At 50.7% G+C, this 18,135-nt stretch overlaps 1 protein-coding gene across 2 annotated transcripts in view; it reads left to right on the top strand.

The window, feature by feature from the left end:
* The first annotated feature begins 1,087 nt into the window (after positions 1–1,087).
* The window catches only part of ZBTB7C (zinc finger and BTB domain containing 7C), a 335,939-nt gene continuing 318,891 nt past the window's right edge, over positions 1,088–18,135 (top strand). For both annotated transcript variants that reach the window (XM_082699259.1, XM_082699260.1), the window contains exon 1: positions 1,088–1,215. The gene's annotated coding sequence lies outside the window, so the exon portion shown is untranslated. The remainder of the gene's footprint in view (positions 1,216–18,135) is intronic.

The following is an 18,135-nucleotide window of genomic DNA, read 5'->3' on the forward strand; positions in this document are numbered from 1 at the left end:
ACCAAGCCCCCAGAGCCCGCCCCTGGCTGCGTAGCAGGGCGATTGGATGCTTTGGAAGGCCGCCTTCTAAGGCCGTCCAGGGGAGTGTCCCTTGGCTGTGGCCGGGTCCCTGGCGCGCAGGGTGCAGGGTGAGGGGACTCTGCCCGGCGAGGGGTGGGAGACCGCGCGTCCAAGCGGTCTCTAGGGCGGGGTTTCCCGTTGGGATTTGGGCGCCGTGAAATGCAGCAAGCCCATAGTCTCTCGTGTCGGAGAGGTATCTTTCTAAGTCGCTGGAATTCCGAGAGAATTTGGGAAACTTCTCGCCTCCACTCTTCACTCCCTACTTTCGGATGGGAAAGCAGTTGCTGAGTTGTTTTATTTCCTCCCCCAACCGGACTCTGTAAAAATAGCCGTGCGCCGGGGCGAGCGGGCCAAGCTCTGCCGCACCGCTGTCCCGGGCAGGGTGTGGACCTAAAAATACCCGGCGGTCGGGAGCTTGTGCTCCGGGTGCGGGCGGGTCCGGCCGGGCCGCAGAGGGCGTCTGGAGACCGGAGAAACGGCGGCCGCCTGGCCCCTCGCCTCGGCCGGGGCTGTCCCTTTAAATCCTGGAGGAGGCAAAGAGAAAAAAGGAAAGAAAGAAAAAAGCCCCGAGCGGATGGTGGCTCTGCCCGGCCCCCCACTCCGCCCCCGCGCCGGGTCCTGCCAGCCGCCCGCCGCCTCCGCGGGTCCTGGGCACCCCCCGCCGCGCCACCCACCGCCACAGTTACTGTCAAAATAGAAATTCCGCGAGCCGGAGAGGAGGTCAGGGCGCAGCAAGTGCAAGTGTGGCAGGCGGGGAGGGGGCGCGGAGCAGGGGGCGGGCGCGCGGAGAGGCGACCGTAGACATCCGGGCCCTTTAACCCCGTGCGCCCCCCGAGCCGGTGGCGCGGGCCGCGCGGGCGCCGGGCGCGGGGCGCGGGGCTGACAGCCGCGGCGCGGGAGGCGGGGCGCGAGGAGGGCGGAGGCGCGGCGCGGGGAGGGAGGAGCTGCCCGCGCGCCCGCCGCCGCCGCCGCTCGGCTCCACACCCGCCGGCGCAGCCCCGCCACGAGACTCTGACAGCGCGCGGCCCGCGCTGCTCGGGCGCACAGGCACGGTCGGACCGCGGCGGCGGCGGTGGCGGCGGCGGCGGAGGAGGACGCGAGGACCGCGGCCCGGCGCCAAGTGCGGGAGGCGCGCGGGGCTGGCGGCGCGCAGAGGTGAGTGAGTGTCTTCGCGCGGCGCGCTTGGGCACCGGCTGCGAGGGTCACGGTCTCCCCCGCACCTCGGCTGCCGAGGCGGGTCAGAGGGTCGCGGGGCTCCGGGAGGGTGGCTCCGCATTGCCGACGCCGGAAAGCGGTCTCGGGGCTGTTGCTAGGAGGCCGGCGGTCCGCGCGCCCCGGGGCGCCGGCGGGGGCAGGGGCGCCCCCAGCGCGGCAGGCAGGAGGCGGGGGGCTGCGGTGGCTATTCAGGGGCTCCGTGCGGCAGCCATGCAACGGGAGGAGGCGGGAGGAGGAGAGAGGGAGGAGGGGAGAGCCAGCGGAGAGCGAGCCAGCGAGCGGGCGCCGCGCCTCCTGGCTGGCACCGCGGCCCGGAGCGAAGTGGCGCGCGGGGCTGGAGGGGAACTTCTGCGGGCGCGTGCGGGCCCGGGCTTGGCGGCGCCTCAGGGCCGGGACAGGGCGGGCCTGCCGGCAGCCACAGGTGGTTTCTGCCAAAAGTTTTACCGCACTTCTGCCGGGAAGGCGCGGGAGCGTTTTGGAGAGTGACGGTTTCCCGAGACTTTGGCATCCGCATGTCACACTGTCTTATCTCGAAGATTAGAAAGGGGGTGGAGAGCCTGGGATCCCGCATCTCGAGACGCGGCTCGCGGGCTTCGTGCGGTCTCTGCCCGAGGTGGCGCCCTTGCCAGACCTTCCGGATTCACGCGGCTGGCCACTGAGAAGCTGCGGGAAATGGGCTCACGCACACGGTTCCTGCGTGCCTTGGGAAAGTTAAGCTGAGGCCAGCCCGGTACTTGTCGCTCACACGGGGCAGCGCAGGGTCTCTTCCTAGGAACCGCGCCAGTCTTCGCTCCTAGGCGTGCGCATCTCTTGCTCCTTTGAAATCGAATTGTCTCTGGCCGCTGTGCTGCTTTGTTATTCGGGCTGCTTGTCTGATTTCATTAGGTGGAGAACTAGGAGGAGCCAAAGAAAAGCAAAGCGGCAACAACTCTCGCTTCCTTTGGAACCAGCTGTAGAGGCTGGTACCCACATCTAGGCCAGGAGGGTCCAGGAACAGAGGGAGCCTGGAGACGCCGGTGTGTGCTCCCTACTCCGGGAGCTTCACCGGGCCCTTCGCAAGGCTGGGGTTGGGATTTCTCGGGTCTGCGGGACGGAAAGATGAAGGTGGGAAGGAAACCCCCCTCCGAAGAGGAAGGTGTGCCGTGGTGTAGTCAGTTCTGGGAGAGAGGCTCCAAGAAGGCCAGTGGTTTGGCCCGGTTCCTTACTGGCCAGTTGTCGAATCTAGGGCCGCGAGGTTAGAACCACCCCGGTAGGTCCATCCCGGGCTGAAAGGAATCTTTATCCCCAGAGTGGGTCTGATCCCCAGCTGGTGCAAGTGTGCACAGAACTGTGTGAGAGTTGGTTGGAAACACTGAGTCCTTCATTCCCACCGTTCCTCCCTACTCCCCCAACCCCACGGAGCACCTGAGCGGAAAGGGTGCCCTTTTCTTTAAAAAGGAAAGAAAAAAGAAAAAAAAGGTCATGGGGATTTTGAGCAGAAAGATGTTCTAGAGATATGAGGAACTCTCATTTTACAGATGACCCAACTTAGGCCCAAGGGAAAGTGACCTGCCACGGTGGTTAGAAACCCCAGGAGATGAGAAATGACATCAGCCTCCCAGACCAGGGTGGAGAGAATTCCCTCAGCAAGGCATCTGGAGGGCCTGAGATCAGAAATGCCACCCCAGACCCCAAGCCCATTAGGGGCTCATTATCTGGTACTTTCTATAGCTATGCTTGCCAGCTAATGTGGTATATTTTCTGTTTTCTGTCCTTGGCTTAGGAAAAAAAAAAAAATCAGGACTATCCCTGAAGATTCCAGTCTGACTCTTTTCCAACTTTTCCTGTTCCCTTCTCACTCCTCTCACCCCAAATTCCTCAAACTCCTTTTGTAACATAATGCAGCTTGATTGGCCAAGATGAGTTTGCAGCTTGTCTCATTGTGAAGCACCCTCTTTCCGTAGGATGCCAGAACTCTGTTTTCCTGGTAATTAGGTTTTACAGATATTTTTGAAAGGGAGCCCAATTCTGGATCAATTACACTTGGACACAAATGTTGTGCTGTTGTGGATACCAAATGAGAAGGATGAGCAATTATCTGGGGGTGTTGGAATAAATGTTGTTGTGAGTATTTGACACAGCTATTAGACATCAATGAGTGGGTTTTCAGTAAATGTTTTTTGCGCTGTATTTTATTGAGCAAACAAAGTGTCTTAATTAAAAAGAACTGGGAGTTGGCCACTTAGATTTTAGCCCTGTGTTTCTTACCAGTGGGTATGGATGGGAAGGGTTTGAATGGGAAACAGAATGACTGTCGAGACCTTCCTCTTGCCTCAGACCAAAATATTTTAGGGCAATGCTCCTTCAGCATATACTGTCACGTACAGTCCGGCGGAATTGTATTCAATCAAAATCGGTCTGGGTGCGGTGTATGTCAATCTGTATTAGTCAGAAGTGACTTGTAAGAGAGAATATTTTGTAAGTTTTATTGCTTTCAAGGGTATGCAGTATCAAGAATTCAAGGCTAATGCAATGCGGCCAAATAGAATTTTTCTGCTCTCACGAACGGATAAGAATCGGTGTCCCCACAGTTGTGCTGGGGGCCCCTGTAGAAGAAACCAAGATCTGACGTCATCATGACGGTCCAGGGCTAACATTGTGACAGTGCCTTTTCACTGTCATCGCATGCTAATGTCATGGCCATCCCCAAGTGGTATGGGTTCAGCTCTGTGTCCATCTTACAGATGGGGAAACTGAGGCAGAGACATGCGAGAGGGTTATTCCTATGCTTCATTCAGTGCCTTAGCATATCCTGGGCATTCAACTCAGGGCTTCTGTGGGTGACTGGGGAGGGTAATAGGCCCTCTAATCATATTGCCCCTGACCCCTCTCCAGGACCGCCATTACAGAAGGGTGCAGAGGTGTGGGGGTTACAGTTAAAATTCATGAGAGGCCACTTGCTCTGAAGGGGGCCTGAAGGATTTAGTTCCCCACCCCCACAGTGGGTGAGCAGTTTCCTCCCTCTTATAGCAGGCTGTGGGAACTTGGGGGAGGAGGGACCAGCTGGCTGAGCCTGGGACGGGGGTGTGGGATCTGTGCCTGTGTAGGGCTGAAGGAGTCCAGGCTATTTATAACCCATCCTCCCCTCCTGGGAAGAAGAGACTCAAGGGTCTGGAACCATCCTCAGTGGTGACTTTGCCCAAGGATGGCTGTGTCCCGCTGGAAAAAAACCACCACCCAACTGCATGGCGGGTATTGGTGTGAACCCTGATCCATGTGGAGGGGTCCTGTGGAGCTTCTTGGAACTTCGGCTGCTCTGGGAGTTTTAAGATAGAAAGATTTCCTGGAGCCCTTGTATGTGCACTTTTTCTTAGGCAAGGCCCTCCATTTGTACCCTAGAAATCTCACAGAGCAGAACTAAAGAATCTGCAAAAGTGGGGGAACGGGGCTGTTCTGAATGACGGTAACTCATTTTTACGTGAGTGGAGATTCTGAAAGTGACCTGTCAGATGTGGTTCCCTCTGACTACAAGCTGCGATGTTGCTGTGTGGTGCCGGCTGGAGAGGTGTGCACATGAAGCTCTTTCCTCCCGCCTTGCCCACCCCTGCCCTGGACCAGTCCCCGATGGCCCCCCTCACCTTTGCACTCTTCAGCCAACACCCGAGTCCTCTTTTGTCTTCAGAAAAATAGTATCTGCCATTCCACTGGTTACGACCTCATCTGTGCAACTGAACATATTTTCCTCCCTGGGCCAGTGGACGGAAGAATGAGGGTGGGCGGTGGAGGAAGTAGGCAAGGCACTGAGCTCGTCTCTCTGTTTAGCCCCGTGCAGTGAATTAAGCCTCCCATCAGAACCGTTCCGGGGCTCGAGGGAGGTTTTGCCAGGGAGAGAAGACAAGCGGGAGGCCGTAGGGGGAGAGGTGGGTGCTGGGCAGCTCCCGCCAAGGGTGGTGCCTGGTGAGCCTGGTGCGGGCATGGCGTGCGGGGGCTCCTGAGGGCGGGGCTGGTGTGTTGCTCATCGGCACGCAGCGCCAGCCCTGGGCATGGCAGATGTTTGCTTAGCAAGGGCTGGGGGGCACTCGTGGGTGGGTGGACAGAGGACAGGTTTGCTTCTTTCTTGCCATCGGTGGTGTTTCTTGGTGTCAGGAGCTTGACGAAGCAGAATCAGTGTAAGTGAGAAGAGACAGAATTCCCCAAGCATTCTGAGAGCCCCCGGGCCAAGCTGATTGGCCGCTCCCCATTGCCATAGATGCTGGAAGCCAGAGACAGCCGTGGAGTCCTTCTCTGGGAGCTGCGGTGGCACAGTCTAGCCTCTCAGAGTGTGCAGAGTGAGTCTCCTTCATGAGAGAGATGGGCCACGCCTTTGCTTACCCTTCCGTGGGCCTTCTGGGGGCCCTCCCGGGGTCTGGTCCCTGCCTGCCTCTAAGACTCCCTCCCCTCCCTGCTGGGACCTCTTTGTTCCTTGAACACACCTTGCTCTCCTGGGCCGTTCTTTTCATCTGGCATGCCCTTCCCTCCCATCTTCCCTCAGCTGCCCCCCCCCGCCCCCCCACCTTCAGGTCCCAGCAGAGACTGCACCCTGTGTTACACTCTTCACAGTGCCCACCTCCGTCTGGGATAGAATCTTGATTCTCTTCTTGTTTGTCACTTGTGTCTCCCACTAGACTGTGAGCTCTAGAAGGGCAGGGACCTTGTCTGTTTTGTTCCTCGTCGTGTCCTCAGCCCCAGAACGGTGCCCGGAATGGAGCAGTGCCAGAGGGAATGGACAGTGAGTGGGTGTGCCAGTGAATATGCTGGCGGTCTGCAGAGACGAACCTGCCAGGGACCCTGCCCTCCGGACCTTTTCGGCCTGGAGACAGAGAGAAAATGTGTCCTTGAGGCTCTATGGTAGCGGGAAGGGATGATGGCATTCTTGAGGTACAGCCAGGGAGGGCCCTGGTCAGCGGGTGTTAGCCCAACTCCACGGGGCTGGTTGGCTTGGGGGGGGGGGGTCTTTTTGCTGTTGCTATGTTAGGAGTCAGGAGCCCTGGCAGCTGACCCACCTCCAGGACTGAAGTTCCTCTCGCTTGCTTGGCTGCCACCTCTCTCTCTGTTTATTTACTTCTTTGGTGAGCGAGAGCTCCAAGCATAATGCCATCCTTGGAGAGTCAGGAATGTTGTGTTTTTCCACCAGCTCCATTCATTCGCTGCCTCCTCGGAACAGCTGTGGACAGCTGGCTGCCAGCGTGAATGCTGGGAGGGCTTCTCTTCAGGGCCAAGGGGTACACTCAGCCCTGCAGGAATAGGGGATTTCATTTGTGTTTCACACCCTGCTGCTTTCCAAACCCCACTGAAATGGTGCCTGTAAAAACAGATCCTTGAGGAAATTAAAAAACTATTAGCATTCAGTTTACTGCTTTTCTGATTATAAAAGCAATGAGAGTCATGATAGAAGATTTGGAAAATAGAGAAATGTGTAAAATTAAGCCCCCAAACTGTGACGACACCCTGATGTTGGTGCGTTTCCTTCCAGTCTTTTTTTCTGTTCCCACCAACACACACACACACACACACACACACACACACACACATGCATGGGCATGCACGCACATACCCCCGCACGTAGTTTTCTGAAATTTTGTGAACCCGTGCCATCCTTAATAAGCATAAGGGCTTCGTCTCTTGGGAGTGTCAATCATTCCCACAGCAAATCACTAATATTTAGAAGAAAATCTATGTTCCACCCGCCGGGAAGATTTCAGTGCGCTTTACCGAATGCAGCACAAGTTGGGAGAGCAGTGGGCTCCTCCCGCACGTGGTGGGTGTTTGGGAAGCTGTTGCGCACTCTTGGCCTTCCCTCTGTCACCATGTGAAGTGCCACCAGCTCATGGTGTTACAGGCTGTCTCCTTACTGAGGATTCTGTCACATTTCCCGAGGCCATCGCAGTCTCTAAAAACGTATTTTAATAGACGTGGAGCCTTCCTTCAAGTCAAGGATCATACTTTGACCATTACATGCCTGCCGAAAACCGAACTCAGAGCCCATTAACGGATCATTCCTTGACCTCAAAATAAGAACAGCAGGAGAATCTTGAGAAACATGAACCCAGATCATTGGCTTCGTGTGTTTAGGGCAGGGCTGTTTGGAGACAACCTTTGCTCCCTCAGGTGCCATCACCGCCATGTTCCCAGGGCCTCCGAGAATGGCCGCTGCTCGTGGGTGCTCAGGAAATATTTTGCTGAATGAGGAAATGCAGAATCCTTCCTATGGGAGGAGAGACTCAGGTCTGTCCACGTCAAAGCTTCTTTTGGGAGTGGGTTTGGCTGGGGAGGGAGAGCAGGGCCCTGGGGGTGAAGGGAGGAGGAAGACAGTCACAGCCTGGCAAGCAGGAAAGGGCAACATGAGAAGCAGTTCTCTGACTACCTGGTCTTGGCGGGTTTTTGGAGGAGGCGATGCTTAGATGGCATCTTAATATAAGGGGCTGGGGATTGGGGTTTAATTCCCTGGAGACAAGATGTAGAGGGTACCCAGGCAGGACAGCGGGCTGTGTGGAGCCTCAGAGTTGAGCGAACAAGGTAGGTTTGTCAGCCCAGGATGAGGAGTGTAGCTCTGCCAGGGAATGGCGGGAGCTGGAGGGCCCTCGTGGGCCCAGAACCTAGTTCCAGGGGAGGATGGGTCCTTGGGTCACAGGGCTCCACCCTGTCTCCGGGCTAGTATTGTAGCCAGACTGCAGATGAAGAAACTGAGGCCTCAAGAAGTCGAGTGACGGTGAGGAGCATGGGTTTTGGAACCGGCGAGACCTGAATCCCCTGGCTTGGCTGCTTTCCTGTGGTCCCCTTGGGCATGTTGCTGAGCCTCTCAGAGCTTGAGTTTCCTCATCGAGAAAGCAGGGAGCACCAAGTTCGTGAGGCGGGTGGGAAAAGGAGGGGATGTGATAACACCCAACGTCCTCAGCACGACTCCCGGCAAGGAAGACGTGGTCTCCGTGCGCTCTGTGAAACCTGCTCCTTCCCTGAGGGAGCAGAGGGAAGAGTGAGGATTGGGGGCCCCAAATCCAAGACTGCCTTCTTCCTCCTCCTTTCCCCCCCAAGCTACCACCATACTTCAGGGGATACAAATCCAATCTACAGGGGTGCCTGGGTAGCTCAGTGGGTTAAGCCCCTGCCTTCGGCTCAGGTTATGGTTTCAGGGTCCTGGGATCGAGTCCCATATCGGGCTCTCTTCTCTGCCTGCTGCTCTGCCTACTTGTGATCTCTGTCTGCCAAATGAATAAATAAAATCTTTACCAATAAAAAAAAAAATCCAATCTACAGGAAAGACAGCTGTGGGAAGCCACTGCTTGTGGAGGAAGAATCAGAGTCAACTGAGGGGTGCCAGAATCCCTCCCTCCATCCCCACCGAAGGAAAGGGAGAAGCACTTGCAGAAATCACCCCAAGGCTTTAGAGCTCGTCCTCGATGTCCCTGGTGGCACATTATTTACCCCATTAACTCCTGGGCATGGCTGGGTCTTTAGAACAGAGACCTTCCAGGGCACAGAGAATGGCACACGGGGCAGGTCAGTTCTGCCGGCTGGGAGCTAAATGGGTAGGAGCATATGACGGGGGGCAGTGCGGGCTGGTAAAAATACAGTGCGAGTCATCTATGTAATTTTAAGTTTCCCGGTAGCCACATTTAAAAAAAGTAAAAGGAAACAGAAGTACAAAGGAAAAAGGAAATGCCTTTAATTTAACCCACTATACCCAAACTCTCACCATGTCTGCAGGTGCCACATTTCAGGTGCTTGGCCGCCCCCCGGGGTTAGCTGGGTCAGCCCTTCACCTGGGCCGGGGTGGGGGGGGCAGTTTGGGGGAGGCTGATGTTACCAAGTGGGAGGCGGGGGGCAGTATCCACCGTGCAGGGAAGGCAGCTGGACCTCTGGGCGGGAATGCACAAAAGCAGGTACGTTAGGGAGGAAGCAAAGGCTTGTGAGCCCTGGCTTTTGTCCTGGCCCTGCCGTGGATGTGTTGTGTGGAGGGAAGCTTCCCACCTTCATGGGCCTCAGTTTCCCCACCTGCAAAATGAGCCAGCATTACCTCTAACACCCGTTCTGATTCTCGTGTTCTAATACCCCCCCTCTTTTTTCAAGATTTTATTTATATATTTGTTAGAGACACAGCAAGAAAGGGAATGGAAGCAGAGGGAGCAGGAGAGGGAGAAGCAGGCTTCCCCACTGAGCAGGGAGCCCAATGCGGGGCTCGATTCCAGGGCCCCGGGATCATGACCTGAGCCAAAGGCAGATGCTTAACCCATTGATCCACCTGGGCACTCCTCATGTTCTAATTCCTAAGGGAAAAGCCAGGAGAACAAATTTAGCCACTTCCTAAGTTGGAAGAGGGTAGGGGTGGAGCTTGGAGAGAAAGTGAGGACCACAGAGAGGATGCCCAGGCCCCATGTTTGCCAAGTAGCTCATAGAAGGTTCTATCTGGACAATTTAGAGAGACACGTAAGCCTCTCTAGCAATGCCAATATCCAGTCACCACCATTAAGTCGCCTTTATCTAAAAGTATGTTTTGGAGATAGAGGTGACTGGGCATGAACTATTATTTTTAAAAAGCGCCACATTTCCATTGTCTTTAAGATCTGAAGTGTCTTCTTGTTCCTAGGTCATCCCAGATGGCTGTGAATGGCAGCCATAAAGGAGGGGAGGGGCCCTCAGGAAATATTAGATCAAAAAAGGAAATATTTCAGCTCTGTCATAAATGGGCACTCAGCCTGTCCAGAGAGGATGTGGGAAGTGGGAGGAAAAAGGCAGCAGGTGTGTTTGGAGGGAAGGGCGTGTCTGCAAATGTATTTTAAGCTCCTGAAGTGAGACGCATTGGTTTTATTGCACTCTGGTGAGGAGGGGTTTGAGGTTTTTATCTCCCTGCCACAGACTCCTATGCGGTAGGTGGGGCACTCTCTCTTTCCTTTTAAAGGGTGGTCTCTTCTTTTTAAATTAGATTGTCACCAAGTAACTAAGTGTATCTACCTGAGGACCTCCTACTCCCCCAGGGGGAAAGGGCCTGCCTGCTCTAAGAGTTGGTCCAAACACTTGGATTCAAAGAGGAGGAGGCTGAGGGTCAGAGAGGCCCCAGCACTCTCAGGTCACCCGGGAAGGCAGCTGAGATGGCCGCAGCCACCACAGTCTCCTTTCTGCCACGCACGGGTGCCTCCCCAGATTTCGTCTCCTCCACGGTTTACAGATGACTCAACAGGCGGCCTCGAACCATTTTTTTAAAATGAGGATTTCTCTTTTATGTTTTCCTAAACTAGATTTTTTATTACTTTCCCACACATTGTTTGCTTTGAATTTTTAATTTAATTTTTTCAAATAGGTCAATACTTACATGGTTTAACATTCAAAAGGTACAAAAGGGTATTCAAAATGACACATCTTTCTCTCTCCTCATCTCTTGGTTCCCTTAGTTTGAAGCAACCACAGTCACTGGTTTCTGCAGCATAAAGATATGGTGTGAATATACAGGGAAATACGTGCACACGTGTAAACGTACATATACATGTGTATCTCTAGTCCTGAAATTTTTTACACAAGTGGAAGCATACCATAAACACTATATTTTCCTTTACATTTTCCAACAGCACTAAATTTGGGGGACATCTGACTATCTGAGTATTAAGAACTTCTTTATTCTTTTTTGCTCGTCTGTTTCAACTATGTAGATTCCATTGTATGGGTATTCCTTGGCTTAGTTAACCAGCCCCTTATAAATAGATATTTTGGTCGTTTCCAGTGTTTTGCTAATCTAATACTCTTGGTTTTTACCTGATGATTTTTTTTTTTTTTTAATGAAAGCAATCCTTGAATTTTCTGACTACAGACAAATTGATAGCATTCTAAGCTTGCTGATTTATCATTTGCAAGATGCTTGAAAGAATAAAGTTCCTTACTTGTTTAAGGGTTAAGAGTAAGATAAATAATTTTTGCATTGAACTTTCTGGAAAATGACATACAGTCCTCATTCACTTATTAAGCTGGTGTTTTTGGAGTTCCCGCTAGGTCTGGGCGCTGGGCTCTGGGCCAGGCAGTTGGTAGGGTAGATGGGGCAAAGAGGAAAGGGCACGCAGGATGGCCTTTGCATTTGGGCCAGGACTGGGGAGTGCATTTGGGGATGTCTTTGATTGGAGAAGAGGACAGTTAACGCAGCCCTGGGGGCAGCCTTGACAAAGGAACACAGAAGTCACAGAGGGAGCTCTGGGCTCTCTGACTTGGGGGTGAGGGTACAGAGTGCCAGGGAGGGGGCTCTGGGCTGCCTGGCTGTGTGTGAACAGCCAGGTTTCCTGACCACAGCTTGTGGTACCATGTTCTTGCTTTCTTTCAGCTGCTTCTCTCAGTCACTGTCCATCTGTTCAGATTCCAGAGCCCATATTCTTTCCACTGCACTTAAATGGACACTGAGTTTCCTGGAGATTATTCAGGGAGGGAGGAATGGCCTGTGCAAAGGAATGGTGGTAGTACCAACATGACCTGTGCCATGTTCATTGAAGAAATAGCTCCGCAGCAGGAAGGCCCATGCAGACAGTGGGAGGAAATACATTTGGATAAGGGGGTCAGACTTGGAGAATTGAGTGCAGCAAATCTTAACTGTCAAGCTGCTTATCCCCTCTGTTCAGTTTATTTCATTTTTATTTTTGTTTTTCTCAATTCTGGTATGTTGCAGACAATGTTATATTGCTAATTTTTGCATTAAATGGTAGGAATTTAGGAAGAAATAATCCACATCATGCCAACTATTAAAAACGTGTATTTCAGGCTAGAACCAAGCTGGGATGATTTTTATTCATTGACCAATGTCTCTTTCCTATGGCATTTTAGGAAACTGTTTTTGGAGCTACTTAAATCACTGTTGTAAAAATGCAACTACCAGCACATAGGATTATCTGGTCATTAGAATCCCAGGGGTGTGCCTCTCTCCGTGTTTTAGAATTCCGCAGATGGATGATTCCATATCTCAACTTCTATGAGAACCACTTGCTCATGACCTTGTGGTTCATGGTCAAGGATGAGAATTCCTCTTTTGTTATACTTATTTCTCTGTGTGATGTGGGCCAAACAATAAGTGTTGTTGGGGTGATACATGGACAGGAACAGAAGAAAGGGTTTGCACGCTGGTGAATCCTGTGTCATGGTTAGGTTGTGAGATGTGCTGGAGAGATTCAAGGACCCCATTACAAAACCCAAGTTTGCATAAGCTTCCCCTAGTGGATTTGTATTTATCTTTGTAATCTCAAGGTTTCTCTGTCCTAGTACTAATTTACACATAAATACAAACCACTTGAACAACAACAAAAAAGCCTGCCTGTTATTTTTCTGACAGTTAGGAGTCTGTGCCTTAATGAAGTCTTAGTAGATTCAAAGCTCACTGGATGAACTGATGTCCATCGCAGGCTCCTTACTTCAACTTTGCAAAATACAGAAAGCTCCCCAAGGGAAGGAAATGCCTTTCTGGCTAACTTCTGATATTAGATATACCTGTGTCCATTTTGGAAATCGTATCCTAACTTGGATTTCAGCGGGCTCCCAAGAACTCGGAAATTGTGTGCACAAGCTGGGAAGCACAGATGACAGTGCCCAGGTTGGTGGGCAGGGGGTTGGGTTGGGGGGCGCAGTGTCAAAATCCCAGTCACTGTCAGTGAGGGTCTCCCTGGAGCCCTGGCTATTTTCCTAAACTGCTTCTGAGGGGGGTGGATGGAGGTGGAAAGAAAGGTTGTAGAAGTAAATTATTTGATACAAAAATATTTCTGCTTACATTATAGAAAACTAAATCAGTCTATGTTCTGTCTTCTTGGCTTTGCCAGAAATTTCTCATGACAGATTTTGATGCACCAGACTGAGCCACCTCACTGAGGGGCACCTATTTGCAGAAGTCATTAGAAGCCATTGTGTAACTAAAGGCTTTTCTTTTCTTTCCTTATGATTCTCAAGAGCCCGCCTTTGCACAGACCTGACTCAGCAACGTTCTGTTTGGGGACTTTGTGACCTCTTCTCCGAATCTGGACTGCAGTTCCCTAGTTTTTTGCTCTTTGCTCAGGAATGGCTCTGGCCGCAATTTTGGCTCCAGGTCTGAAGGAGTCCGTCTCATCACAAAAGGACACATCTTTGTACTAGGGCTCGGCTTGGCCACTGAGGTACCTGGGTCAACTCGTTCTCCTCCTTGTCGGCCGTATGGACAAACTAACATTTTCCCGTGGCAAATTGTTATGCTCCCTGGGAAAGTATCCATTTGACAGAGGGGTAAAGCCTTCCAATAGGACCCCCCGCCCACACACACACACTCACACTCACACATATGCCCCTACTCCCCTCCCCTCTCACTCTCTTTCCCCCCCTTAAATGGGACCATAGGTGGTAAACACCCAGTATAGTGGCTGTCACCGAGCCCAGAACTTAATAAATATTACCAACTACTGTGAGTAATATAATATCATGTTCAAAAGGAAAGTGTAGCCCCAAGTTCCTTTGTGGTCACGCTTGAAAATCAGCAAGCTCTCTTAGCCTAGTGACCCATTCTATTGTTTTTTTATACTCTATCCATACACAACACAGCACATTAAGAGTCTGTTCATTCTTGGGATGCGTGCGAAATTCCAATTCCTGTCAGGAGAATTTATGTGTGGTTTTAGAGGGGATAATCGACCAGTTAGTATGTGCACACGGGTTTTATACACATACGCCTTGCCGTTTACAGCACACATTATAACATCTTCGGTCTCTGCCAAGAATGTGTATTTCTTAGGCCTGTGCATTTGCATATTATGGGTTCATAATTTCAAATAGCTGTAAAGATCTCTCCAGAAAAATGTAGTCACTGTATTCTGATGTTCTAAATCTCAGTGTAGTAGTAGAACTTGGCTAATTTTTGCCCTTGCTAATGTACCAGCCCTATAATTTTTACATACACGCACGCATGTGCGTGTGAACACACACACACACACACACACACACACACACACAGACCTCTACCTACCTCTGACTTTACCCTACTTCTAAGCAAAGATTTACTGCTGGGAGCTGAGTTATGCTGCCTATCCCCCTGACTTCATTACCTTCCCAAAATATATCATACACTGGCACAATGTCCTGGGGTCTTATTACAGATGATTACAAAGGAAAGATTTGTCAAAATAAATGAAGCCGGGCATCTGATCTTTTCCTGGTTTGGGTTCCTTGCTTCCCACGCTCACCCCACCCCCCCTTTAGTCATCTGCCATGCCCCAGGTGGAGCTGAGCTCCCTGAGAGCAGAGAGTTCATCCCAAATTGCTCTTTCAAACTAACATTTCGAGAAAATCCTGCCACCCACACCCCACCCTCTAATCAATCGTTAGGGAACTTGCCATTGGCAGCGCTTGATTTGACCCAATGAAATAGAGCAGCAAGAAGAAAAGAAATTTAGACCTTTTCAAGGTCTTCCAGGTATAAGTCTCCTGAATTTTAAAAATGATCCAATGGGATATATTTTTTTTGAAGTTCAGGGAAAAAAAAAAAAAGAATGCCGACTTGAAGTCTCTTCTACCCCATTTAAGTATAGGGAGTATTAAAGAGCAGAACCACTAAAGTCTTCAAATGTGGTGGGGGCAGGGGAAATGCTGTCCAAATCTACGGTTACATGGTAAGCCTGGTGGTTGCTGGCCCCCGGACCCGACCAGGGCTGGGAAGGGGTTCCAGTGGCCTTTTCATTGTGCGGTCTGCTTTGCTTATTTGGTATTCCATCAGGAAGTAAATGCTGCAAAGAGTGCTCTGAAGATTGGGAACCGTATACCCTTCTAGGTATCAGGGAGGGTCCCCACTTCTGAAGGCAAAGGAATATCATTTTCCAGCTACCTAAGTGGCAGCCATCTGTTGACTCCAGTGCCCCTAGTTGCTGACCTCGGGATGCTTACGATCACTTTGCTACCTCTCTGCTTCTGCCATTTGTGGTGATTTTTACTTAGGAACATTGGCTTTAGTCCTGTGTGTATATGTCTGTGTATATGTGATCATCTCGAAGATGTCCTCACCGGTGTTCTTTAGTTTTGAGTCAGAGCTTAATTGCAAAAGAATCAAATAAAATCCTTACATTAGGGGCGCCTGGGTGGCTCAGTGGGTTAAGCCACTGCTTTCCGCTCAGGTCATGATCTCAGGGTCCTGGGATCGAGTCCCGCATCGGGCTCTCTGCTCGGCAGGGAGCCTGCTTCCCTCTCTCTCTCTCTCTCTGCCTGCCTCTCCATCTACTTGTGATTTCTCTCTGTCAAATAAATAAATAAAATCTTTAAAAAAAAAATCCTTACATTAAAAAATTACTATTATTATTATTGTTTTTAAGTAGGCTCCACACCCAGCATGGAGCCCAGTGCAGGGCCTGAACTCATAACCCTGAGATCGGGATCTGAGTTAAAATCAAGGGTCAGACACCTAACTGATTGAGCCACCCAGCTGCCCCTAAAAAATTATTTTTAAAGAACATTTTTAACTGGTTTATTGAGGTATGATTTCCATGCCATAGAATTCAGTTTGTTTTAGGTTTACAATTCAGTGGTTAATTTTTAGTAATATATGTATTAAATTAATATGCATATGTCAGGAAGGGAGGGTGGCAGTGAGGCAGAGACTTGGGAGGGAGAAGAAATGGGAAAGGATTCTTTTTGTCCCATGCAGCCTGCCAGGTGTTTTCTCAGCCCACGTTCTGTGCAGAAGGGAGCCCTGTGGGCAGGAGGTAGGTGGTCAGAGCAGGCCCATGGGCCAGTGGGAGACAGACTCTAGGGAGGGCCCCCCCATTCCACAGGGTCCTGCCCTCATAGGTGGGGCTCTTCAGCTCTCAGACAAGGACAGTTCCTCCCTGGTCATGCACAATTCACAAAGACTAAGGTATTGTCACAACAAACACATCCATTAGCACACTTGGCCAAAAGCATTTCCTGTTCTCACTAGCTCACTGTGCTGAAGAGCATTTCTGAGGTCATCCAGGCCCCTTGCCCTATAAACAGCCAAATATTGCCCGTGGAGCTCAAGCAAGCGGCCCAGGGACACTCATTGTTCAGTGCTGGGGCCGAGGACTGGGACTAGATCCTGGCCGCCTGCCCCTTTGTAGGCCAGTGGCAGGGCCCTCTCACTGCTGCCCAGCCAGGATGGCCTCATGCGGGCATAGGAGAAGTGGGCAGAAAGGCAGCATGGAGGCCATCAAAGGCCCACGTGTCTCCTTCCAGGAGTCTGGTGTAGCAGCTCCCGAGCCCAGTCCCACAGCTGTCTTTTGCTACTTTAAGGCCGTCTCAGTAAGGACAGTGTGCTCTCCCAGTCTGGTTTTCAAGCAGTTCTCATCAACTTCCCTGAAAGAAGTAGAGATCAAGTGAAGAACCCCCTAACCTAGACCTTCATTCCAAAAGCAGCAATCCTTTGATTATACCTGACAACTCCAAACAAGAAATTAGGCCAAACAGAGAAACACAGCCGTAGCTCACCCTTGGACTTCTGGGCAGAAACCACTATTTAAAATCCTGGTTGCATTCTGTTGGTGTGTGTCTGTGTGTGCTCTGTGTGTGTGTGTGTGTGTGTGTGTGTGTGTGTGTGTATGTTTGAGAAAAGTTCTGAAAAAACTATATTTTGGGATAAAAAAAAAAGTATTTTATCTTGAAGAACTCAAAGCTTTGGGGAAAAAAAAAAGGTTAGTGAAGAAACCAATTGTATGTAGATATAAGTACTTATTAGACACCCAGTGTATGTTGGAAAGGGAAGATCTTATGCTTTGAAAGGGGAACAGCCTTCCTTCTGATCCAAGAGCTCATCATAGGGAGTTCTCCCTGCTGGGATGCTTACTTAGAAGGCCTTTTCTTTCAGCCTTTGCCAGCTGGTATGGAGCAGAAAGCCAACAAATAGGGCAGAGAGCCAAGCTCTCCCTTGTGCTGAGAGCCAGAGGGGGAGAAGTAGGTAGATGGCCTACTGGGAACACAGGAGCAAAGTTGCGACAATTAAACAGTGGCAGTTACAGCTGGGACAACTGAGTGCTTGGGCCAGTAGGAACTAGAGGAGCAGGAAGACAGGAATAATTCTCTAAATGAAGTCCTCGGACCAGCAACAACAGCAAATCCTGGGAACTTGGGAAAAATGTAAATTATCAGGCCCTACCCCATGGAGACACCCTGAACCAGAAACTCTGGGGACGGGCCCAGCACACTGTAGCGTAATGAACCTTCCTGAAGATTCAGACAAGCTCCCAGCTTCACAATGGGGGTTATGTTAGGCTATGACCCATCGATAATAGATGGGAGTATTGGTTCTGTATTGCTTTTGTGAATATGATAAATCGATAAATCATTAACTCTTGTCTGGTCAATTTGACAAAAGAATTTTTGTTAACCTATAGAATAGATAGGTAGCTGAATTGCATACCAAAAACCCCCAAAATTGGATATTATACAGCTGACCCTTGAATAGCACAGGTTTGAACTGTGTAGGTCTACTTATATGCCAAAATTTTCTCAATAAAGTACAGTATTGTAAAGATATTTTTAAAATGATTTACTTAACTTTTTTCTAGCTTACTTTATTGTTATTTTTACAAAATACAGTATTTAATACCTATAACATTAAAAATATCTGTGTTAATTGACTGTTTATATTATAGGTAAGGCTTCCATCCACAGTGGTCAATGAAGTTTTGGGGGAATTAAAAGTTACAGGCGGGGTTCTGACTGCTTGGGATGTTGGCACCCCTAACTACTGCGTTGTTCAAGGGTCTACTGCACTTTGCATTCTAACGCGTGAAGCCTAAAGTATTTCCATGCATTTTGAATGAAGTCTTACTACGGGTGCTTCAAAAAACAGAGCAAAAAGTAACTAACTACAATCAGTGACTAACAGAGGTCTTGCGAGTCAGACCAGCTGATTCT

Source organism: Mustela nivalis (assembly GCF_964662115.1).
Source record: "Mustela nivalis genome assembly, chromosome: 14".
Classification (NCBI taxonomy): domain Eukaryota; kingdom Metazoa; phylum Chordata; class Mammalia; order Carnivora; family Mustelidae; genus Mustela; species Mustela nivalis.